This window comes from Cetorhinus maximus, chromosome 20, assembly GCF_964194155.1.
Source record: "Cetorhinus maximus chromosome 20, sCetMax3.hap1.1, whole genome shotgun sequence".
Classification (NCBI taxonomy): Eukaryota; Metazoa; Chordata; class Chondrichthyes; order Lamniformes; family Cetorhinidae; genus Cetorhinus; species Cetorhinus maximus.
Window position 1 is genome coordinate 95,835,477 of NC_135898.1, and position 26,566 is coordinate 95,862,042.

Genomic DNA, 26,566 nt, shown 5'->3' on the forward strand with positions numbered 1-26,566 from the left:
CTTAAGGCTTAATAATAGTTCTCACACTGAACAATTTCTCCTTAAACTCCTCTCACTTCCTCCAAATAAAAGGTGTGGCTATGGGTACCCGCATGGGCCCCAGCTATGCCTGTCTCTTTATGGGGTATGTGGAACATTCCTTGTTCCAGTCCTACTCCGGCCCCCTCCCACAACTCTTTCTCCGGTACATCGATGATTACTTCGGTGCTGCTTCATGCTCTCGTCGGGACCTGGAAAAATTTATTAATTTTGCTTCCAATCTCCACCCCTCCATCATTTTCACATGGTCCATCTCTGACACTTCTCTTCCCTTCCTTGACCTCTCTGTCTCAATTTCTGATGATAGACTGTCCACCAATATCCATTACAAGCCTACCGACTCCCACAGCTACCTCGACTACAGCTCCTCACACCCCGCTTCCTGTAAGGACTCCATCCCATTCTCTCAGTTCCTTCGCCTCCGTCGCATCTGTTCTGATGATGCTACCTTCAAAAACAGTTCCTCTGACATGTCTTCCTTCTTCCTTAACCGAGGTTTTCCACCCACGGTGGTTGACAGGGCCCTCAACCGTGTCCGGCCCATCTCCCGCGCATCCGCCCTCACACCTTCCTCTCCCTCCCAGAAACATGATAGGGTCCCCCTTGTCCTCACTTATCACCCCACCAGCCTCCGCATTCAAAGGATCATCCTCTGCCATTTCCGCCAACTCCAGCATGATGTCACCACCAAACACATCTTCCCTTCACCCCCCCGGCGGCATTCTGTAGGGATCGTTCCCTCCGGGACACCCTGGTCCACTCCTCCATCACCCCCTACACCTAAACCCCCTCCCACGGCACCTTCCCATGCAACCGCAGAAGGTGCAACAACTGCCCCTTTACTTCCCCTCTCCTCACTGTCCAAGGGCCCAAACACTCCTTTCAAGTGAAGCAGCATTTCACTTGCACTACCCTCAATTTAGTCTACTGCATTCGTTGCTCCCAATGCGGTTTCCTCTACATTGGAGAGACCAAACGCAGACTGGGTGACCGCTTTGCAGAACACCTTCGGTCTGTCCGCAAGCATGACCCAGACCTCCCTGTCGCTTGCCATTTTAACACTCCACCCTGCTCTCATGCCCACATGTCCGTCCTTGGCTTGCTGCATTGTTCCAGTGAAGCCCAACGCAAACTGGAGGAACAGCACCTCATCTTCCGATTAGGCACTTTACAGCCTTCCGGACTGAATATTGAGTTCAACAATTTTAGATCATGAACTCTCTCCTCCATCCCCACCCCCTTTCCGATCCCCCTTTTTTCCAATAATTTATATAGATTTTTCTTTTCCCACCTATTTCCATTATTTTTAAATGTATTTCCATCCATTGTTTTATCTCCACCTTTTAGCCTATTTCGATCCCTTCCCCCCACCCCACCCCCACTAGGGCTATCTGTACCTTGCTTGTCCTTTCTACCCTTAATTAGCACATTCCTTAGATAATATCACCACCTTCAACACCTCTTTATCCTTTTGTCTGTGACATCTTTTGGTTATCTCCACCTATCACTGGCCCTCTATCCAGCTCTACCTGTCCCACCCACCCTTAAACCAGCTTATATTTCACCTCTCTTCTATTTTTCCTTAGTTCTGTTGAAGAGTCATACGGACTCGAAACGTTAACTGTGTTCCTCTCCGCAGATGCTGCCAGACCTGCTGAGTTTTTCCAGGTATTTTTATTTTTGTTTTGGATTTCCAGCAGCCACAGTTTTTTGCTGTTATTTTAATAGTTACAATGTTCTTTCATTGTGAAAGGGAAAGCAAATCAACAATAAAGGAGAAATCCTCACACTTCAAACCCAGCTGATATATTACAGCTTGAGCAGGACTCAGTGTGTGACTTGTGTGAATCCCTGTTGGAAGTGGATGTGCTGGATGTCCACTGATGTAACTGAGCTGAGACTGGGACAATCTGCGTTAATGACAGAGGAGAAAACATTCACTTGTCTGGAATCTCCGACCGATATAGCATCTGTGTAAATGGCAAACATCTTTAACACAGCAACTACTGGTCTGAGTTCCACACAGGCAGTGTTTTGCTTATACTGCCCCATGTTCTTATCATAGAATTAAACAGCACAGAAGGAGGCCATTTGGCTCATCGTGCTTGTGCTATCTCTCTGAAAGGACTACCAATTAGTTCCACTGCCCTGCTCTTTCCCCATATCCTTGCAAATTTATGGGCCTTGAAATTCCACTGAACAAAGATTAGCCCTGAAATAGACTGGGCAAGGGTGGCAGAGAGAGTAGAAATGGTAAGGGTGGTGAAGGGGCAGTGGATAAGTGTTTTTTTTTTAATTGTGGCTCCCTTTCAGCATCTGCACCAAACTGATGTGGTACAGCTGCAATGCAGATTAGTTCCAACTGTTATCTGATGGGGTGCCCTCCTAATTATTTATTCAAGTCCTTAAGCATTCCATACAGTCCGTGGACTGCCAGCACCCTTCATGCCAGCTGGCCACATTGAGGTATGCAAGGCATCGCAGTCACATTGCAAATCTCACACCTCTGCATCCAATAATACATGTGAGTTCCCACCGCTGTCTCATCATTAAGTGTTGGTAATGCTAATTTGCGCACAGCTTAACCTTGCAGTCATTATCATAGACAATTTTAGTTTCAGGCAATGTTGCCCATTGGAAAGATGACAAGATATTTCCTTTGGTCCATCGCTGAAGCCAAAGGGGCCGGGATTTAACCACAAAAAACAGGCAGGTTTAGGTCAGTGGAGAGGTTTACGTCTTAAAAATCAGAATCCTGACACTAGGCCACCTTCTACCCAGCCACTTCTGGATTTAATGGAGGTGGGATTGTGGGTGGGTAACCCAACGAGGCAGATTGGCACTTTAAATATTATAATGAGGCAGTGAGTCTCATCGTTATTCAAATTTTTGAATTCAGGGCAGGGAAACCAGTCGGTGACATCACACGCGCTCTGAAGTTAAAACTCTGTAGTGAGTGGGGTGGGGAGGGGTTCCCCACATCTTACCAACAACCCCCACCCTCCACCTCTTCCAATGGGGTCCAGGTAAGTTAAAATCCAGCCCATGATTTGAGTTATTTCAGGTTTCAGTGCTATGCAGATCAACAGGAGGTTTCTAACAGAGGAAATCAGGATGAATATCACAGACTAAATCACACGTTATCAGCAGTAAAATCAAATGCAGAATTAGTTCAATGGAGAAAAGACAGGTTGACTGCTTTGTTTCATGGATAAAAAAATGATGAATGATACATCAGATCAGGGTGGGGAGCAGCACAATTTCAATACAAAGACAGATTGACTAAATGATAGGCACTCAGGACAGAAAATACCATCAATATTTGACTGTCTGTTAACTATAGTGATCATGCCATTTATAAATGGTGTAATTCTCCCATGCATGTCAGTCTCACATGGTGTTACTGGGGCTACTAGCCTGGCAGTTTACAGACTGAATAAAACAATTAGCATGGAATTATATCACAGAGGAAAGGTTCGGCAGACACTGCTTAGCCTCAAAAGGGTTAAGTTGACAATTAAGATGTGAGCACTGGTTTAATTGTCACCTGTCAGAAGGGAGGAGCACCATGTGGAGGAAATGTTTATATCATTGTAAGTATAGTGTAAAGTGATTTGGAAAAGGGCAGACAGACATGCATGGCACTCTGGGGTAATGGAGTTTGGCAGCTTTGTGGCAGGACCTCTTGGGCACTGTCTGCCAGTATTCAGGATGACAGCAGCAATTTATCAAAACACCGCGTCTCCTCTGTGCTTGGAGACTCGACAACTATTTTATTTGAGATGTTTTTAGCCCAATTGTTGAAAATCAGAAGTAAGTTGCTCTTGGTACTTGGACCTGTCAGAATGGTTCTGAGCACTTAATTGAGAAAGTTAAATACTCTTTGTTCTTGCAAGTACCAAGGGAGGTGCTGTCCACCTTGTCAAAAAACTTCTCTTGCGATCGAAATGTGGATCTTTGTTACTGTTATTTGTGGTAACAAGCTATTTTGCGAATATTTTGACTGGAGAGGTACCTGTTCAAAACACTGAGAAAGACTGACAGAAATGGTGAACCCATGCTCCCTGCTGACCAGATAACGATGACACATGAATTCCATCTTACAAGCAAGTTTCACCACCTGGGTTGAAATGCAAATGTAACCCGCTTTAAATTTTGGTAAAATAGAAATTGAATATTCTATGGAAGCTCATGGATGGTGTCCCTGCCTTTGAGCCAGAAGCTCCAGGTTCACTATCCACTCCAGGACTTGATGGCCAAAGAATGGATCAACTTGTGGATCCTTCCATCATACACCAGTGACAGGTGGTAAAGAGCAGGAGAGATTCCTGGTTAGATTTGTGATGAACTATGGAAAGAAATTGGAGCCTGTGCCATCACTATCCATAGCTCCAGGCTACAACATGCATGTAAAAGTGTACGTTGCCTCAGCAACTCAGACTCCTTGGGTGGGTGCGTGGGGACGGAGTTGTTGGCTCATTGGCTGGATGGTGGTGTGGATCTGGCTGGTGCCAACAGCACGGGACCTCGATCCCTATCCCAGCTGGGGTGGATTGGGGACCTGCCTCCTTGCACTGCCTGTGTTGGAGGTCGTGGTGCTGTGAATCAGACCTGCCTTTGGGCAGGAAACTGAAGAAGAGGAAATCTTTGTGCAGATTTGTATTTGCCCATGTCTACATCAGGGGGAGAATTTTCTCCCTGTCGGATGGGACTGGGTGTGGGCGGGCGCGCAGCCAATGGCCACCCGCGATTGGCTGGGCACTGCCATTTCACGAGGGCGGGTCAGTTAATGCCTGCCCAGCGTGACGCGGACCTGGAAGCGCTGAGCGCTCCCTGTGCGGGCGGGGGGAGGAGGCTGAGTCGGGGCCTGCGCTCTGTGCATGTGTGTGAAAGAGCACAGAAATCTCCCTGAGACACAGAGCTGCCTCAAGGGGACTAGTTTGATTCTTTAAAATTTTAATAAAGAAAAAAAATTTTTTTTAAGACATGTCCCCTCGTGACTGTGTCACATGAGCTGGGACACGTCAATGAACTTTAATAAAAACTTTCACTCAATTTATAAACACTTCATGAAACCTCATCCCGCCCGTGGACTGGGCTCTTCGCCTGCCACCCCCCCGCCAACCTTGAGGTTGGACGGGCAGCTCTGTTAATTAGCTTAATTGATATTTAAATGTCCTTAACAGGCCTTTGACAGTTCACGCCAGCCGACTCTAGTGCGCGCCCACCAAAACAAAGATCTGAATGACACACGGTGACATCGGGACACATGCCCGACATCACCACGCATCCTTTTACACATTGGCGTGCGGGTCCTGCCCCCACATGCCAACAGGAAAATTCTGCTCCAGATTTCCATTTCAGACCCTCCTTAGTCCTATCTCTGAGTTTTATTTCTGGGTTTGTAGTTGTGGAGCAGCTTGGGATATTTTCCTCAGCTGATCAATGCGAGCTGCTGTAGTTGTTGATTTCTGTAGGCAATCTTTGGGCATTGCTTGTCACAGTTCCTGTCACTGAACAGGGCAACTGGTCAATATAAAGAATCCTCAGTCTCAGTAATAAGGTGACAGGCTGACCAGTCCCACCCTAAAAGGCACAATTTTTCAATTGAGCTTTAATTGGACATCCCCAAGGAGAAGCCACGCCCACCAGTTATGAGTCACACTCCAAAGGTGCTGGGAGTGCTGCAGTGTTGGGTGTGCTGTCTTATAGACAAGGTGTTAATGCAGGGACCCCACCTTCCCTCTCAGTTGAATGTAAAAGCACAATTGCTAAGAAGGGTAGGGCAGATTACCCTGATGTTCAGACCAATACTCTCAACCAAATTAATCACTAAACACAAATTATCTTGGCATCATCACATTGCCACTTGTGGGATCTTGACGTGTGCAAATTAGCTGCTGCATTTCCGACATTATAACTGTGAATACACTGCAAAAGTACTTCATTGTCTGGAAAGCACTTTGGGCCATCCTATTCTTATGAAAGCGCAAGTCTTTTTGAATTCTCAGGAAGTTTTACAAAGTGCCTTTCACAGAATCACAGAATCACACAGTGCAGAAGAGGCCCTTCGGCCCATCGAGTCTGCACCGACACGTGAGAAACACCTGACCTACCTACCTAATCCCATTTACCAGCACTTGGCCCATAGCCTTGAATGTTATGACATGCCAAGTGCTCATCCAGGTACTTTTTAAAGGATGTGAGGCAACCTGCCTCCACCACCCTCCCAGGCAGTGCATTCCAGACCATCACCACCCTCTGGGTAAAAAAGTTTTTCCTCACATCCCCCCTAAACCTCCTGCCCCTCACCTTGAACTTATGTCCCCCTCGTGACTGACCCTTCAACTAAGAGGAACAACTGCTCCCTATCCATCCTGTCCATGCCCCTCATAATCTTGTACACCTCGATCAGGTCGCCCCTCAGTCTTCTCTGCTCCAATGAAAACAACCCAAGTCTATCCAACCTCTCTTCATAACTTAAATGTTTCATCCCAGGCAACATCCTGGCGAATCTCCTCTGCACCCCCTCCAGTGCAATCACATCCTTCCTATAATGTGGCGACCAGAACTGCACACAGTACTCCAGCTGTGGCCTCACCAAGGTTCTATACAACTCCAACATGACCTCCTTACTTTTGTAATCTATGCCTCGATTGACAAAGGCAAGTGTCCCATATGCCTTTTTCACTACCCAACTAACATGCCCCTCCGTCTTCAGAGATCTATGGACACTATCGCCAAGGTCCCTTTGTTCCTCAGAACTTCCTAGTGTCATGCCATTCATTGAATACTTCCTTGTCACATACTTTAAATGCTCAGAAGTGACTCTCAGCTAAAACAAGAGACGGAAATTCCCAGACACCCCCCAATGCCCATTCACACCCGCACACCCCCCCAATGCCCATTCACGCCCGCACACCCCCCCATGCCCATTTACACCTGCACAGCCCCCCAATACCCATTCACACCTGCACACCCCCCCAATACCCATTCACACCCGCACACACCCTCATTCCCATTCACACCCGCACACACCCTCATCCCCATTCACACCCGCACACCCCCCCAATGCCCATTCACACCCGCACACCCCCCCAATGCCCATTCACACCCGCACACCCTCATCCCCATTCACACCCGCACACCCTCATCCCCATTCACACCCGCACACCCTCATCCCCATTCACACCCGCACACACCCTCATTCCCATTCACACCCGCACACACCCTCATCCCCATTCACACCCGCACACCCCCCCAATGCCCATTCACACCCGCACACCCCCCCAATGCCCATTCACACCCGCACACCCCCCCAATGCCCATTCACACCCGCACACCCTCATCCCCATTCACACCCGCACACCCTCATCCCCATTCACATCCGCACAGCCCCCCAATGCCCATTCACACCTGCACACCCCCCCAATACCCATTCACACCTGCACACCCCCCCAATACCCATTCACACCCGCACACACCCTCATTCCCATTCACACCCGCACACCCCCCCAATGCCCATTCACACCCGCACACCCTCATCCCCATTCACACCCGCACACCCTCATCCCCATTCACATCCGCACACCCCCCCAATGCCCATTCACACCTGCACACACCCTCATCCCCATTCACACCCGCACACCCCCCCAATACCCATTCACACCCGCACACACCCTCATTCCCATTCACACCCGCACACACCCTCATCCCCATTCACATCCGCACAGCCCCCCAATACCCATTCACACCCGCACACACCCTCATCCCCATTCACACCCGCACACACCCTCATCCCCATTCACACCCGCACACCCTCATCCCCATTCACACCCGCACACCCCCCCAATGCCCATTCACACCCGCACACCCTCATCCCCATTCACACCCGCACACCCTCATCCCCATTCACACCCGCACACCCCCCCAATGCCCATTCACACCCGCACACCCTCATCCCCATTCACACCCGCACACCCTCATCCCCATTCACACCCGCACACCCCCCCAATGCCCATTCACACCCGCACACCGTCATCCCCATTCACACCCGCACACCCCCCCAATGCCCATTCACACCCGCACACCCCCCCAATGCCCATTCACACCCGCACACCCTCATCCCCATTCACATCCGCACAGCCCCCCAATGCCCATTCACAGCCACGCACCCCCCCAATACCCATTCACATCCGCACACACCCAATGTCCATTCACACCCGCACACCCCCCCAATGCCCATTCACACCCGCACACCCCCCCAATGCCCATTCACACCTGCACACCCCCAATGTCCATTCACACCTGCACACCCCCCCCCGATGCCAATTCGCACCCACACACCCCCCCAATGCCCATTCACACCTGCAAACCACATCCCCCACCCACACTCTAGCACAGCCCTTCCCACCCTCCCGCCTCATACCAGCTCACCCATTCCACACACCCCGCAGCATCTCTCTCTTCCCCCTACCTCCCCCAACCTCCCCTGCCCCTCACTAGGCCTCCACGCCTGCCTCACCTCTTCAATGCTTTCGACCGCATCTAATCCCACTCCCCCTGCGCAGACAATCACCACCCAACAGTATCTTCCACAGCCATCAACCTGCAACCCTGGAATAGGCTGTGCCACTGACACCCACCTCCTGGAATCTGCTGTGCTGAACAGATCCAGGTGGTTGATGCTCCCCCCACTGCTGCACGTGGTGTTCCAGGGTCCAGGCTGCCATCCCGATCTCCGCAGCCTGCCCCAGGCCTCCTTCAGGTAAGTGCCGACATTCACACACCACATTGGCCAAGGCGTGTCCTGGGCTGGGGTGAAAACTCATTGATGGTGCAGGTGATTGGGCGGGTGGGGGTGGGGGTGGGGGTTTGGAGGGGCTAATTCTGGTTGGGACATCATCTGCATCCCATTAATGGGATGCCAGTTGGTTTCACGCTGGGCTGTGGTGGGAATGGTGACCTGCCATGCTGGGCAGGAACACATGTTCCCCCCGTCATTTAATGCCAGCAGGAAACTGACTTTTTGGCTGGCGTCGCAATGTTGCCTCACCCACCCCCCCAACTACCATTAAACCCACCGAGGGGGAGGGGGACAATGGGGGGGGTGAACAGGCATGGGAGGGGTGTGCATATGTGAACAGGAATTGGTGGGGGAAGAGGGGGAAAAGTGTTCAGAGGGAGGGGTCTGTAGTGTCAATTGAGGAGTCCTGGGGGGGGCCAATCTCGGAATCGGTGAAAGGAAAGGATGGTGAGGCTGAAAAGGGGGCAGTGGGAGCTGGTGGCATGGGCAGGTGGGGGTCCTGCAATAGCAGGTGAGGGGGCGCTGAGGGCTGTCGGAGGGGTTGCGGAAGGAGAGGCAGATTCTGGGGATCGGTAAGATGAGGGGTGGTGGGCAGATCTCCAGTCAGGGGAAGGTAGGAGATGTGGACATTCACCTGCACAGGATAGGGAGGGTTGAAGGGTAACGGTGAGGTGGTCAAATTTTGCAACCGGGGGGTCAATGGCTATGTGGGGGTGGGGGGAGGGTGTGGGTGATAGCGGGAGGGGATAAGATGTTTGACTGGATGTTGAAGACCACAATAACCATGTCTGCTCAAGCTCAGCAGAGCCTTGTGTGGAGATCCCAAGATGCTGCATTGGAATGGAGTCATTGAGAGTGGGTGGAGATGTAGGTCACCTCAACAGGACAACGGAAGGGAAGCCCCAGCATACGGCAGTGCTAGGGCGCTGGGACAGAGGAGCGTGTGAAGAGCAAACGCTCAGCGTGTGTGGGAGACTTGTTGTACATAACTCGCAAGGGCCCTGGCAAAGACTTTGTCCCCCTGCACATGCCTGATTCCAGGGGACATAGACCCAGGCTAGGGTGTCCCTTGGAAGATGCTGTGGGGAAGGGGACCACGCACAGGCTTAAGGACTACGAATCACAAATAAAGCACATCAGACCTCATTAAAGTGCAAGTGGATTATGTTACAAAACTGTCATAAGATTAACAATCATAATGCTCCCATGCAGCCACACGTGAAATCTAATCTTCTTAATTTTGAGTTCCCTAACACTTCTTTTAGCCGTCCCCGACATCACAGCGAGGGTGCAGACAGCCTGCTGATTGGCCTGTTGTCTTGAATGACCTTGGCAGGTCCTCTGGAGGACCCCGGCTTACTTTGGCTGTCCTGCTGTGGGGCAGATGCTCCCCCTGTGGTCACAGGAGACGCAGCTGAAGGTGTCACAGGGAAGGGGGATTCTGAAAGGCCGGACAACCTCAGAGAGTCCTGAGTGGAGGTCCCAGGGGTGTTCAACAGCTGTTCCTCCTCCCTTTGGGTTCCTGAGGGCCCCTGCCTGACTCCGTGAGGATCAGGGGCACCAGGAGGAAGGTCGAGTTGCCCCATCCACCTCTCGCATAGCCACAGCAAAAAGATCACCCATGGCTACGGCGATGGAGTGTAGGTCTGTGTGCATCTCCCGTAGAAACTGGGCGTTTTGCTGGACTAGGACCTCCATCCACCCTCCCCATGGAGACTTCGATGTGCACACATGTCGGCATCACTTCACCAGCCAGCAGGCAGATGGACTCCTCCGCCTCACGTGCCACTCTGTTGAGGGCCTCCAACACCCCTACCAGATGCCCCCCATCTCTTGCAGCTTCCCCAGCACCTCATGGATGGCCAATCCCAGAGGCTGGTCACCCGACTTGGAAGTCACAGATGGCACAGGTGAGCTTGGCTGACCCAGCCTTCTCCTGCTGTGAACACATGTCCATACAGTGTGAGACTCAGCCTGAACTACATCTAGTACCCCCGAGGTGTGTGCCTCTGTGCTGGTGGAGGATGCAGGTGGTTGCTGTACTTTCTTCCTCCTCCCCAATGTCCTCGGTCCTCTGTGGGCTGGAGGAGCTGCTGGTACCTGTAACTGAGAGAGGAGAGAGGGAGTGACTGCAAGAGCTGCCTCCAATATGGAGGAACACGTGACCCTTAGGTTTGTATGTGAAATGCGTGAATTCTTACTGGATGGAGGCCGCCTGCCAATCTCTCCATCATTGCAAGCTCGGTCCAGCTCCTCCTCTGCCAAGGGTGCCCGCTCCGCAAACTCAGTAAGGTTCTTGAGATCAGGCCAACCCCCTTCTGTCTTCTCTCTCTCTCTCTCTCTCTCCCACTCCCTCTCGTTGTGCCTCAACTTTTCCTGCACAAAGAGAAAAGACGGGGTTGAGAGCAGTTGGGTTTCATGTATCTTTCCCATGCTTCCAGTCTTACAGATTCCCCACTGGATTGTGTGTCCTGTTCTTGATGCACTGCAGGTTGTCCAGGGGGGGCTCTGGGACGAGATCCCCCAGAGCGGTGAGTCCTTGCTGATAGAGGAATAAGGCTCACAAAGGCATCTTTGCTGGTGGTTGCTTGTGCCCTCAAATTGCCCCACATGGCACACCACCACCCCCCACCCCCTTGCAGACAGCATCTGAGCTCACTGTGTGGAAGGGTCAGGGACCCACAGTGGCCTCTCCACCTGCAGACAAGACAGACTGCAGTGGGGCTATGAGGCATCACCTTCTAACATTGATAAGTCCTTTTATGTATGGGCTACACCATGGCGGCCTTGCCACTGAGGCCCATGTCCCCTCAACCATTCAGTGAGGTGAGTGTGAGCAGTTGAGGGTTCACTTACCCTGGTGGAGCGGATAAGGACGTTCATTCATTTGCAGCATTGCAGGGCAGTCCTCTGATGGAGGTCCAGGCACTGAACTCCCTGGAGACTTCTTCCCATGCTGGGTTTGTGTAACAACTCAGTCTCCTCCTTCCATCCTCTGGGCAGAGGACAGTCCTTCTGGCCTCCACTGCATGTAGAAGGTCTTCCAAGGAAGTATCACTGAATCAGGGGCTGGAGGGCCCTGTGATCCACGGGCCAGCTCCACTGGGTAAGCTGATGTCCAAGTGCCTTTTCAATATGGTGCCTGGGTATGACAGCAGGGCACGCGCCATCCCACCCGCTGCTCAAAACATCGGGAAACCCCTGACTGCATAATTAATTATGTCAGAACCGCGCGATACGGCATGAATTCCCACCGGACTCCGCAGTGGGAAACACTTCCCGTTCCCGCCCCCACCACGGGACTTAGTCCTGGAACGGACAATCCCGGCCTAGGCTGCAGAATGGTGTGACCATTGGAATTCCCAGTCTCCTCTGCCTGTGGTGCCATCTGCACTCAGGCAGGGCCTGTGCAAGAGTATTAGATACCCTCGGCCCAGCACCCACAGCCATCACCACCCATCTCCTCAATCAACTTCTGAAAACGAATATTGTGCATTGGTATGAATAAAAATTCTGCATTTATAATTAGAGATTTATTCTACATGAAAATGGGGAATGTTGTGATACTGATTGCACATTCTCATTGTTCTACACTTTACAGAGGATATGTACGAGCAGAAATGCACATTATAATGTTTAACAAGGCTCACATGATGTGATATTTTGTGATCCTGCAACAGCTACTAGATTTTATGCACAATTTACACAATCAAAAATCATTACCTTAGAATTGGCTAAAATAAATTATGTTATTTGTATTATTGACTAGTTCACAGTTTTGGAATAGCCATGTAGATATACAAATTTGTAGTATTGTTGCATAAAGAGAATGAGGAATATAATATGAAATTTTGGGAAAGACTGCAATGTAAATACATGGAAATGTATATGTACGTCAGTATATGTGGATATATATTTCACTCCCACTGCTGAAGCCTGTGTGTTTACTTATGTAGTTTCATGAATAGCTCTTTCAGTTTTTTGCTGCCCACGCCCCATTAAATTTTGCCGCTGTAGGGCCATCACTTAGTTTGCCTAGTGGTTGCACCAGCCCTGCACTCAGCACCACCACATCTATAGTGGCAGTATAGTGAGTGGAAACACAGGAAGGTCCTGAGGCCCATTTGACCATGCCCCATTTATTTAAATACAGTAGAGCTGTTCTTGTGGTCTAATGAAATCACAGCAGCCACTTTTTAGAGGCAGAGTTTTGGCAGGGGGCCTGTCTTCACCATTTTACTTTCCCAGCTGCCCCTACTTCACCTTCATTGACCAGAAACTGAACTGGACTAGCCATATAAATACTGTGGCTGAAAGAGCAGCTCAGAGACTAGGAATCCTGTACGAGTAACTCACCTCCTGACTCCCCAAAGCCTGTCCACCATCTACAAGGCACAAGTCAGGAGTGTGATGGAATACTCCCCACTTGCCTGGATGAATGCAGCTCCCACAACACTCGAAGCTGGACACTGTCCAGGACAAAGCAGCCGCTTGATTGGCACCCCATCCACAAACATTCACTCCCTCCACCACCGACGCACAGTAGCAGCAGTGTGTACCATCTACAAGATGCACTGCAGGAATTTACCAAGGCTCCTTAGACACCACCTTCCAAACCCATGAACACTACCATCTAGAAGGACAAGGGCAGGAGACACACGAGAGCACTACCACCTGGAAGATCCTCTCCAAGTCACTCACCATCCTGCCTTGGAAATATATCGGCCGTTCCTTCACTGTCACTGGGTCAAAATCCTGGAACTTCCTTCCTAACAGCACTGTGGGTGTACCTGCAACACATGGACTGCAGCGGCTCAAGAAGGCAGCTCACCACCACCTTCTCAAGGGCAATTAGGGATGGGCAATAAATGCTGGCCCAGCCCACATCCCATGATTGAATTTAAAAAAATCTTCTCCTGAAAATGGGCATTTCTTTTTAAAGTAAAATCCAGGCATTTCTTTGCCCTGATTTTCAAAACATTATCAAAGCTGCAGCAGTAAAACTGCCGACATCACCCAATATTTGCACTGCTATCGATCTAGGGTTAAACTGTTCTTTGCTTTCCAAACCACAGCTTTAAAGGTCACAAAATCAAATTAAACAGCTCACCTTGCATTGAATGGATTTTGTCTATAATGTGCTCCTATAATCTGATTCTTCAGAGGGGTGAGGATGATGAATAACATTTTATCCACAGAGTAACAACTGAAAGAATTAGGAGACTCTTCAAGTTGCTTTTGTTGATTGAAGGATTTTAGTGGCGATTTTGGTCCAAATACATTAGACACTAAAGAGGTAAAGAGATATTAAGCTGTAAGGCCAATTTAAGCCATGTCAAGCACAAGATGCCATCTTGATAATAGAGTTGAAAGCCAGCACTATCGACAGCTACCAGATGATCATTAAGAAGCTGATTGACTGTTGGCAATCATTAAAAATGCTCCGTGCCATTTGGAGGAAAAAGCCTTACCGAAAACCCTCTGCTATTGTTGATCACCTGATCAGGATTAGCAAAGTCATCGCAGGAGGTTCTACTGCACACTTGCTGCCAGAGGCTTGAAGGGCACCTTTCATTCGCATCAGGAGACTTTCTAGAGCAGTTTGTCAAGACTTCACCAGCACTTTCTATCAGTTATTCTGGAAACTCTCTTAAGACTTTACCTAAAAAGAGTAAGCACTGTGTCACTCTACCATATAGGAGTCAACAGTAGAAAGGGAGTGATTGCCCATCAATATGTTGTTAGCGGTTCCTGGTGGCGAGTAGAAAGAACGGGAGGAGGAGGTGAGTCCAGGCAGAGCACTTTCTGTAGAGAGAGTGATAGCTGGGTGAAGTGGACTCCTCCCCTGCTGTAGGTACAGGACATCTCTCCTCCTCTGGACCTCCTCCAGAGAACCTCCAGTGCCACACCTAGGAATCTATGAGCCCTCACCCTCGGTCTCCGAGCCATTCTGCAACCTGCCACTGTCTGTTAGCAAGTACGCTTCACACCAACTGTGGCATTGGGTCTGAGGAGCCCACTTGTACTACTCCATGAAAATTGCTTCTAACCAGCACTTGAGTATTAAACCTGCAGGTTTCCAGTTTAGCACCTCCAGGCAAGTCCAAATTATGATAAACAGCAGGGTCAAAATTATGTGCTAAATCCAGACTATGAAACTGGGTAATTTTATTCGCATTGTATCCATTTAGCTCCCATTTTCACCCTTTAGTCAAATTATCCTCCTGCATATTTCGGTTTGAAGTCACGTCTGCATTTTCCAATAGAGTCATCTTCATAGTGATCGATATAACACATTTGGGCACAAAATTTGGATTCCTAGCGCCAGGAGGGATGGTGCTACATAAACCAGGGGTGCGAGGAGTCAGGCATGCAGCACCACAGCCACTTCAGTTGCAGCCCTCAGGCTGCCCCATGATGGGAAGGGCCGTGCCTGTGTCCTTTGGGCTCAGTGAGCGGACGCGGGACCAACATGCTCGAGCATAAAGCAGCGCGTGATGACTTCGGGCAAGCGACCCGACTTTATCGCACACTGGCACTTTATTTGGGTTGGGAGATGTGCGTGAGAGTCAGCAGTGTGCCCGTCGACAATTAAGAGGCTTATTAAGGCCATTAACGTATTAATCAGCTGTGATTTTTCGCTGCCCGTCCAACGTTCCGGTTGGCAGTGGACGAATCAGCCAGGCGGCCTTTGCCTTTTTGAGGAAACCTCATCCACGGACGGGATGTGGTTTCTGATATTAATTTTTAAAATATAAAAACGTTTACACAGAATTTTCATCTGGTATATGTTCCGGTGACTGATCCTGATGGTTGGGCATTTTCCCCCGGTTTTTAAAATCTTTATTTTTTGCATTTAAGTGCAAAATTTTGTGTTTGACGTGTGGGGGGGTGGGTCCCGGGGGGAGTGGGTCCCGGGGGTGGGTCCCACATGTCAGTGCATAAAATGACGCGTGGTGATGTCGGGCGAGGGTTCCCACCTCACCGCACATCGCGATATTTCATTGGATGGGCGCGCGATGAAGTTTGACGCGCGCCCGCCATTAATTAACGGGCTAGTTAAGGCCCTTAACTCGACAATTGACGTTGATTTTCAGGGGCCTGTGCGATCTTCGGCTCAGCAATTGGTACAACGGGCAGGCGGGTAAGGGACTTTTTAATAAAACTCATCCACAGGCGGGATAAGAGGGCTCAGTGGGGTTGTCAATCTGGTCTGTGAGTATTTATTGCAGAAAGTGTTTTAAACTTGCCTGTGTGATCTGTAGCTGTTCAGAACGAATTCCAGCAGCTTTCTCTGTACTTTGAACCTTCAGCTCAGCTCTCTGCAGACAGGAATCTTTATCAGGCCTGCAGCTTTCCGGAGGCCTCCATTTAGCCTGGGTATGGGTTCTGACATCTCCACTGGAGGCAGCTGCTCTGAGGAGGAAGGGAGGGATAGAATAAGGAGGAGGCCAGGAGTGGACAATCAGCCTCCAGGGGAGACACCTTTGGGAGGACAGATGCAGGCACAAGGGGCGCTGGGCCAAGAGGTTGTCCAAGGTGGACGCCACTATCCTGCTGCCAGGGTTTACAGGCGGCGAAGCAGCTACCTCAATATGACTGAGGTGCAGTGCCAAAGGAGGCTCTGACTGTCAGATGATCGGCCCTGAGATCTCTCCTAACTGTGTGGGTGGACACCCCATGCCAGCGGCTCTGAAGGTCACAGTTGCCCTCCACTTCTATGCCTCTGGCTCCTTCCAGGGCTCGGTGGGTGATCTTTGCGGTGTCTCCCAATCAGCTGTCCACACCTGTGTCCAGCAGGTTACAGACGCTCTGTTCAGACGTGCATTGACCTTCATCCACTTCCACTGTGACCAGGCCAGCCAGACACAGTGAGCCAGAGGCTTTGCGGCCATTGCTGGCTTCCCCCGTGTCCAGGGTGCTATAGACTGTACACATGTGGCCATCAAGGCGCCAGCAGGTGAGCCCGGTGCCTTTGTCAACAGGAAGGGCTTCCACTCCATGAACGTGCAGATAGTGTGTGATCACAGGATGCTGATTCTACAAGTCTGTGCAAGGTACCCAGGCAGCTCCCATGTCGCCTTCATCCTCAGACACTCTCAGGTGCCGGGGCTCTTCAGTGCTCCAGCCCGGCTGGATGGATGGCTGCTGGGTGACAAGGGCTATCCCCTCAGAAGGCGACTCATGATGCCTCTCCGCCATCCAAGAACAGAAGCTGAGCAGCGGTACAATAGGAGCCACGGCACCAGAAGGGCTGTGGTGGAGAGAACCATCGGTCTTCTCAAGATGCGCTTCCGATGCCTGGACCGGTCAGGGGGCGCACTCCAGTACCCCCCAGATCGTGTCTCGGCGATAGTGGTTGCATGCTGCTCTCTCCACAATCTGGCGCTGGAAAGGGGGGACACAGTGGATGATGAAGACATTGATGCAGTGGATGCTGCTGCACACGATGAGTCCAGCACTGATTCGGAGGATGAGGAAGCACAGGGGAATGATGAGGGGCTAAACGCTGACCCGGGACTACACCAAGGAGGCAGGGTCACCCGGGAGACTTTAATCCAATGAACCTTCAGTTAGCTCCACACACATGGATCAGGAGGACCAGCCTTGCCTGGTGCATCCACACGTGGCACCTCAGTGCGAAATCTGCCACCTCATCAGCTGCAACTAAGGGCTTTGGACATAAACCTCAATGTCCACTCAAACACTCATGATATGTCTGTGAAACATACAAATGCAGCACAAAGGAAACACCCTCAGCCATGGTAACACATCTGGATTTAATTTCATCCAAGATATGGTGCAACAAAATGAAAGCAAAACATTTTTCAACCATAAAGAAATAATAATTCCCTAATCTAGGACCAACACAAAATCACCAGTGAGAAACCCGGGGAGTGCTTAACGTGCTTTATGTTTACGTTTTCGGGTGCTGTGTCTTGGTGCTGCCCCATCGCTGGGAGTGGCACTGAGCCAGCCTGCTGACTCTGCTGTCCTGTTGGCCTCGATGGCCTTGGTGGACGTCCTCTAGCCCTAGGAGCCTGTGCTGGCTCCGCCTGGCCAGTTCCAGAACTGGCATCTCCCCAGTTGTCGCAGTCTCACCCGATGAAGCGGTCACTGGCAGAGGGGCGGAGGAGCTGCTGCCCTCATCCGGAGCGCCCTGAGAGGTGCCCACAGAGGCGATGGGCAGCTGCTCCGCTGATGTGAGGTCACTTCGGACCTCCCTGCTCACCGTGGATGGATGGGCACAGAGCTGGGACACTTGGTGCCCAGACCATCTCCCACACTGGCAATGACCAGCTGTGGCCACTGGCACTGTGCGGGTTTGCAGGTCCGAGCATAACCCCAGGAGAAGCTGCTTGTTCTCCTGGAAACCCCTCTCCACGAGAGTCGCCACTCTCTCCATGGAGGAAGCCTGACGCTCTGACATGAGGCTCATGGTATCACTGATGCTCCGTGTGGACTCCTCCACCATGGACACCAGGCGAAGCATAGCCTCATGTATCTCCCCCAGATGCTCCCACACACCCGGCCGCATTTCCTGCAGCTGCTGCATCGCGGACGACTCCAGAGACACATCATCACGGCCCAACTCAGCATGTGCCTGGTCCCCCGGCTGCTGGCACCATGGGCACTCTCTGTCTCTGCCAGCTCCTCCAGCGACCGTGAAGTGCCCTCTCCACTGTGCCCCGGGGCACTAGCCGATGTAACAATGCCCACCGAGGTCCATGCACTGCGCTGGTGCCTGCCTCACTGAAATGGTGTGACGCAGCTGACAGTTCAGGCCCCTCAGGTGTGAGGGGGCATTTATACTTCCTCCTGGCAGATAGGCTCTGATGATGCTGAAATTAACAACAAGGACAGTGGATCAGTTAGCGTCCACACAGTGACACACTTCATCCCTTTCCCCCTGGCTCATTATGTGCTCAACCTTCCAGAAACTATGGAGACGAACATTGGTGGGTGGCAAATAGTCAGGAGGAGACCCAAACATTACAGGCGGATACAGACGGGCTGGTCAGGTGGCCTAAGGAATGCCAAATGGAATGTTATATGGATAAGTGTGAGGTGATGCACTTGGGCAGGAGAAACAAGGCACGGGAATACACGAGGAATGGTAGGACCGTGGAAAGTAAGGAGGATCAGAGGGACCTTGCTGGGCATGTCGACAGGCCCGTTAAGGTAGCGGGACAGGTACATACGGCGTTTAAGAAGGTAAATGTCATACTTGCCTTTATTAGCCGAGGAATAGAATATAGGAACAGGGAGGTCATGTTACAAGTGCAGAAAACGCTGCCGAGGCCACAGCTATAGTTCTCGGTGCAGTTGTGATCAGTGCTTCATGGGAGGGATGTGATTGGAGTGGAGAGAATGCAGAGGTCGTTGACCAGGATGCTGGCTGGGCTGGAGAGTTTGACTTATGAGGAGACATAGCATAGACTAGGGATATTTCCCCTGGAGCAGAGGAGATTGAGGGGTGACATTATTGAACTTTATAACATTATGAGGGGCATAGATAGGGTTGACAGAAAGGAACTTTTCCCCTTGGCGGAGGGGTGAGTAACCAGGTGGCATTAATTTAAGGTAAGAGGCATGAGGTTGACAGGTGAGGCGATGAGGAACTTTTGGATAGGGTAATGGGGGATGTACTGGCTGAAAGGGTGGTGGAGGCAGAAACCCTCCTAAGATGTAATAAGTATTTGGATGTGTGGTTGGGATGCCCTGGCATACAAGGCCATGGGGAATAGTGGTCAGAAATGGGATAAGGCGACTTTGGAAGGTGCTGGACACGCGCATCTTCGAAGGGCTGAGGGGCCTTTGTCTATGACCCACACGTCTGACTCTATCAGTCTGTGAATGAGCAATGTTGCTGCATTAACAATTCAAACAATCATCAGTGCTTTGGATGGTGGGAAGACAGAGCGGATGGGACTGTGGGCCTCAAATACCTGGCTGCTTCACCCCAGCCTCACCGATACCTGTGGACCATGGCGCCTCTCAAGCTCCAGGGCCTCCTGCTCAAAACGGCTCAAAATCAGCAGCTGGGCCTGGCCGTCTCCAGTCCGAGAACACTCACACGCATCATGAGCATTTTTCATTCATTGCGACTAATCGCACATGGACTCTGCACATGCACACCGCACCCCAACCACAGTGGCCCATATCAGGCCTCCAGTGCCTCCTGTCCATGCTACTGCTGATCGGTCACACAAAGATAGTACAACTGCTCCCCCCACCCCCCCAATGGCCCCTTGGACACATTCTGCGTCCATCACTTTCAGAAACACAGGGTCTTAGCTCCCATGGTGAGGAGGCCCAACTACGTGCAGTGTCGAGGGCAGCAGATGGTTCTTGGCCACGAGACCTTGAGGCTCCCCTTCCACAATCTCATTGCCGTGAATAGGACATGTGCTGGAGTTCTGAGTATGCGCTGAGCTGTATCTTCTGCAGGCTGCCCCCAGACTAGTCATGTGCGACTAAGAGCAACACATGGTGCAGGGGAGAACTGATCTCCTCATGAACCACTCAGGCTGATGTAAGCATGGGCACTATCTGCTTGACCACCCAGAGTATGAGAAATGCGCAACATGAGTCAATGCAGTCACCACAGTAAGACTTGGGGGGAGGCCCTCAAAGGATAAGGCTACCTGCTGGGTTAAATGCCCAAGGCCGACATGGTCCTCACCCTTCCAGAGCGCAACAAATTGTTGGATCCAGGTGCACCTGCACCAATTGCGGGAGCTCACCACCTCCGCCACCTCCTCCCAGGCACGTTTCATCACCTCCTCCCATCCTGGGGGACCAACACCTCCCGCCCGGCTGCCACCTTCCCGAGAAAAGCAAGGGGCACACTGGCCCCCCCGCTGGCCTACCCTACAGCCTGGCCCTGCTCTTGGGGCTGACCCTGCAGCCTGGCCCTGCTCCTGGGGCTGACCCTGCAGCCTGACCCTGCTCCTGGGGCTGACCCTGCAGCCTGGCCCTGCTCCTGGGGCTGACCCTGCAGCCTGACCCTGCTCCTGGGGCTGACCCTGCAGCCTGGCCCTGCTCCTGGGGCTGACCCTGCAGCCTGGCCCTGCTCCTGGGGCTGACCCTGCAGCCTGGCCCTGCTCCTGGGGCAGAGCCTGCAGCCTGGCCCTGCTCCTGGGGCTGACCCTGCAGCCTGGCCCTGCTCCTGGGGCTGACCCTGCAGCCTGACCCTGCTCCTGGGGCAGAGCCTGCAGCCTGGCCCTGCTCCTGGGGCAGAGCCTGCAGCCTGGCCCTGCTCCTTCGCCCTTCCCTCCAGGCTGCTCTGTTGAGCAGACCCTCTGTGGGTGGATCTCCAGCTGGCCATTGTGAGCAGCCTACAGGAGGCTGCCAGACCTTCCTTTAAACAGACTGCCCGGTCACCATTGGACCCGGGGGTCTGTGCACGCCCGCCTCAGCCCCCACACTCCCGCTATCCACGGGAGTTGGAAATGCGCTGGGTGGGCCTTAATTGGCCGGCCCGCGCAAAATGGCGGCGTGACCTCAATCACAGGTGCTGATCGGGTCCGCGCCCGCCCGTGTCTGCTCCTGCCCTGCCCGCCCACCAAACAGGAAATTTTGGCCTAAATTCTTCAGCTCCCTGAGGCAGCTCTCAGCCTTCAGGAAGCTTCCATTCCGCACTCCCCCACCCTGCGCTGACTTCAGCATTCACCCTCCTCCCACCCCAGGAGCACTGAGCCTTTCACACTGACTGGCCATTAACTGGCCACCCAGAGTGAAGTTGTGGTCAGGGACCGATCGTGGTTGTGGGTCCATTCCCCGGGCACTCCTGGGCCAGCTAATCACGGGCACTCCTGGGCCAGCCAATCACGGGCACTCCTGGGCCAGCCAATCACGGGCACTCCTGGGCCAGCTAATCACGGGCACTCCTGGGCCAGCCAATCACGGGCACTCCTGGGCCAGCTAATCACGGGCACTCCTGGGCCAGCCAATCACGGGCACTCCTGGGCCAGCCAATCACGGGCACTCCTGGGCCAGCCAATCACGGGCACTCCTGGGCCAGCCAATCATGGGCACTCCTGGGCCAGCCAATCATGGGCACCCGCCAAACTAAAAACCCTGTATTGAGGAAACAAGAAGACAGTCAGATTTACTTAAATAGCTCAGGCACCTCTCACTCACTCGGTGTTTAAGGTAAACATTAACTTTAATATTTTGATGGATATCCTACTTAAAATATTTTTACTGTGTCAGTTGAAATTTAAAACTGGATTCTCTATTAGACATAATTTTGTACCTTCTCTAGAACCTATTTAACATTGTGATTGACTTTGAATTGCATGTTCGATACTTTAATAAACATTTACGTATTTTAGAATTTTTATTTTCTCACATGTTACTCTAGAACCCCGCTTCTTATTCCTTATGGTGGAGGAATACATTCCTGAGGAGTTTTTACCCGGATCCTAATAATATCTGGCAAGTTATAATATGGCTCTAATTTACTATAAAGGCAATCTGGAAGATAGTAATAGTCTCAGCTGGTTATCCCCTTTGGGGAGGGATGGATCCGACCTTCAGATCCATTGAAGCATCTTTGGGATCTGCCTTTCTCCACCTGAAGTTGAGTGGAATCATTTTAGAGAAACTCCTGGGGCAGGAGTTTCCCTCCATTGGGGGGGAAGTTGATGGGCGGGCGCGTTTCCGATCCTTGCCCCCAATCGGAGGCGCGGCGCCATTTTACACGGGCGGGCCAGTTAAGGCCCGTTCAGCGTGATGTCCGCAAGGAAGCGCTGTACACTCCCTGTGCGGGCGGGGGGGGAATGCCTAAAATCGAGAGTGCGCTCTTTCACGCGCCTCAGTGCAGCCTCAGGGAGATGGCCTCTGCTTTCAAAAATATTAAAAATAGAAAAAAAAATTCCCTTACATGTTCCCTCACATGAGTTGGGACATGTTCATAGTTTCCAAAAAAACTTTATTAAAGTTTTTTAAACCCTGCACGAAACCTCATCCCGCCCTTAAGGTTGGACAGGCAGCTCCATTAATTACTTTAATTGATCCTGTCAATGTCCTCAATTGGCCATTGACAGGTTGACGGGCCCACAGCTGATTTTGCTGCGTCCCCGCCTTCCTGAAAATGTAACTGGGGCGCGGTGACATCGGGAGTTCTGCCTGACGTCACCACACGTCATTTTATTTGCCAGCGAGTGGGCCGGATTAGACCATCATGACCCACACCCAAAAAATGGCACTGATCAAATTTTGACCTTTGAACATTTGAAAACAACAAGTAGTGATAAAAAGGGACAAACTGAAAATCTGGAACAAAAACAGTGAATGCCGCCCACGCACAGCAGCCCATTCGTTATTAAAACAGGAACAGACAGGATAATATTGTGGGTACAGACTCGAGGGATAAGTTTCTGAAAAGCTCAGAAAGATGTTATTATCACCGTTTATTCCATTTTTCTGGGATCTCTGCCACTTTTCCATTGAAGTTATGACTGAGAAGTGGGAAAATCCTCTGTGGAAATTAATTCCATGTAACCCAGTCAGTGCTGGGAGGTTTCAGAGGTTGATCTTAGCTTGTTGTTGTTTACTTGAGTCACTTCAGGTCTTGAGCATTGATCTAGGTGGACAGTTCAATGTTAGACTGACCAAGTGATGTATGGTTAAGTGTGCTGCGCTTCAGGTGAGATTTGCATCATTATTCAGCCTATCTGACAGTGCAAAACCGATCTGCCAATAAGCTAAATGAATCCTGCTTCCAAAACTTCACCAATAAGCAAGACAACATCTCTCGGGGCCAAGACTAGACGACTGATTGGTGAGCCAAAATCGCCAGCAGTCTGAAATATTGCATTGATAAGGTAGCTTGCAAATGGGAAAGATTCATTTTTTTATATCCACGCATGTGCATTACTGCTCCTATTGTAACAATGGATGACATTTTATGCTATCTTTCTCTGAACTCCTTCTAATGCATTTACATCTTTCTTTAAATAAGGAGACCAGCACTGGAATTTACTGCGAATTCAATGGATTTTAACAGCTCGCCGCATTTTACTGCCCCAACCCCACTGTGATAGGGCAGGAAAATTCCACCTAATGTTTTATTTATTTGTGGTCATTAATGCTTTAAAGAGCAAGAAGCTATCTTTCAAAGTCCTGAAATAATTTAACTGAATATTTTCTCAGCTATAGCCTGGTATCTATGGCAACCAGACATTTTGATCCTTTTGGTGCTCACCTATGAGCTTGTGGGTGAAGTGGTGAGGGGTTATCACCAGCTGTAAACAGCTAAAATGAATAGGTGGGGAAATGTACTGGGGTTGTCACATTTATTCTCAGGATATCGATGTCGCTGGTAGGTCAGGCATACGTTTCCCAACCCCCTCCCAGACACCTGAGCAGCTTGACAGGACACCTCAGAGGACATTAGGAGTCAGCTCCATTGGTGAGGGACTGGAGTCACATGTAGGCCAGGTTGGGTAAAGATGCCAGGCTTCCTTCTCTGAAGGATATTAGTGAACCAGTTGAGTTCTCACCCCAATCGACAGCTTCATTTTACTGATACTAGCTTTTCATTTCCAATTTTTTTTTCAACTGAATTCAACTTCTCAGTCTGCCACTATGAGATTTGAACTCGTCTTCCCTGGATTTATTAGAATAGCAACCAAGCCACAACACTATTGTTAAAACCCAGCCCTAATCTGTCTGTTTCAGTGGCTCTGATAAATGTCAACGTTCCTATAGAACTATTTCAGGACCACCACATTCTTTTGGTATCCTGGCCAAGCTTCTTCCTACAGCCAATGCCATGAAAAGCATATTAGTTGGCCATTGACCTGATGACTATTTGTGGATCTTACTGTGCATAAGCACTGTACTGTGCTCTGACTGCATATCTTCCCACATAACAATGTTGTTTCTGATGTGCTTGAGGCGGTCCTGAGGGATGGGACAAGGGACTGATCTTTTTTTTTTGCTTTCTTCTCTAGTGATCCAGTGACTGAACCGATTTTTTAATAAATTTGTTTGGGTCAGATCACCATTTACTGCTGGTATTTGGAAATTTTACAATACCAGCACATTTCCCCAACCATTCATTTCAGTTGTTCACAGCGGGTGATAACCCCTCATCACTTCACCCACAAGGTCGTAGACGAGCATCAAAAGTGTCCAAATGGCTGGTTGCCACAGCTACCAGGCCACAGGCGGGAAAACATTTAGCAAAATTATTTCAGGACTTTGAAAGATAGCTTCTTGCTCTTTAGAGCATTAATGACCACAAATAAATAAAACATTGTTATATAGGAGCAGTAGGATAGCTTCACTCATAAAAACAAAAAACTACTGCGGATGCTGGAAATCCAAAACAAAAACAGGAACAGAATTACCTGGAAAAACTCAGCAGGTCTGGCAGCATCGGCGGAGAAGAAAAGAGTTGACGTTTCGAGTCCTCATGACCCTTCAACAGAACTGTTCTGTTGAAGGGTCATGAGGACTCGAAACGTCAACTCTTTTCTTCTCCGCCGATGCTGCCAGACCTGCTGAGTTTTTCCAGGTGACTCTGTTTTTGTTTTAGCTTCACTCATATGTGGATCTAAAAATAATATGAATATTTCCCATTTGTGAGCTACCCTATCAATGCAGTATTTCAGATTGCTATCAAAAGTCCCAAATAGCAGAAATCAGCCAAGTTTGGTTTTTGATAACATGGCTGACCAATCAATCATCTAGCCCTGACCCCTAGAGATGTTGTGTTGCTTATTGACGAGGTTTTAGAAGCAGGAATTCTTTAATTTACTAGTAGATCAGTTTTACACTGTCAGATAGGCTGATGCAAAAGAGTCCAAGCAGAATGAAGATTTAATTAAAAACATCTCCTAGCCCGCACATTCAGTGTTGCACATGATGGTTCAGCATTTAGTCCCTCTCAAACTCTCTCTTGTGTGCTGCCACTTACCTTCAACATGTGCGCACTCAAAAAAAAAGCACACCACCTCTACAGCTCCACTATTGAAGGATTTTGTTGTTTTCTACTTACTTTGAAATTATCTGTCTCATGCCAAATCTAGGCCTGAATTTTTCCCGCATTGGGCGGAATTGGCGGGAGCGGGCGGGAGAGGTTGGGCAGCGGGCGGGAGCGGGCGGGGAGCTGACTGCCACCAGCGATTGGCTCCGCACCGCAATTTCATGCAAGCGGGCCAATTGACTTGTTAGCTTGTGCGCTACCTGTGCGGGTGGTGGGGAGGAGGGACAGCTGAGTCTAGCACGCAGTTCACACATGCGCGCGAAAGAGCGCTTCAATCCCCCTGAACCACGCAGCTGCCTCAGGGAGGTTCAAGTGCTCTTTAAAAAAATAAAGACATTAAAAAGTTAATGAGACATGTCCCCTCATGTGACTGTGTCACATGAGATGGGACATGTTTTTATTTTCAAATTAAATGTCTTATTTAATTAGTATTAGCTTTAGGAAGCCTCATCCCGCTCATGGATGAGGTTTCCTAAAAAATGTAAAGGCCTTTTCGCCTGCCCACCAACCATTAGGTTGGATGGGCAGCATAAATTTCAAGGTAATTAGGTCCTTAATGGCCTCAATAGGCCTTTCAATTATTGGCGGATGCGCAACTGACTCTGGCGCACCCGCCAAACGAAATATCGCGCAAGTGCACAATGACGTCGGGGCGCACGCCCGGTGTCATCACTGTCATATTACCATAAGACCATAAGACATAGGAGCAGAAATTAGGC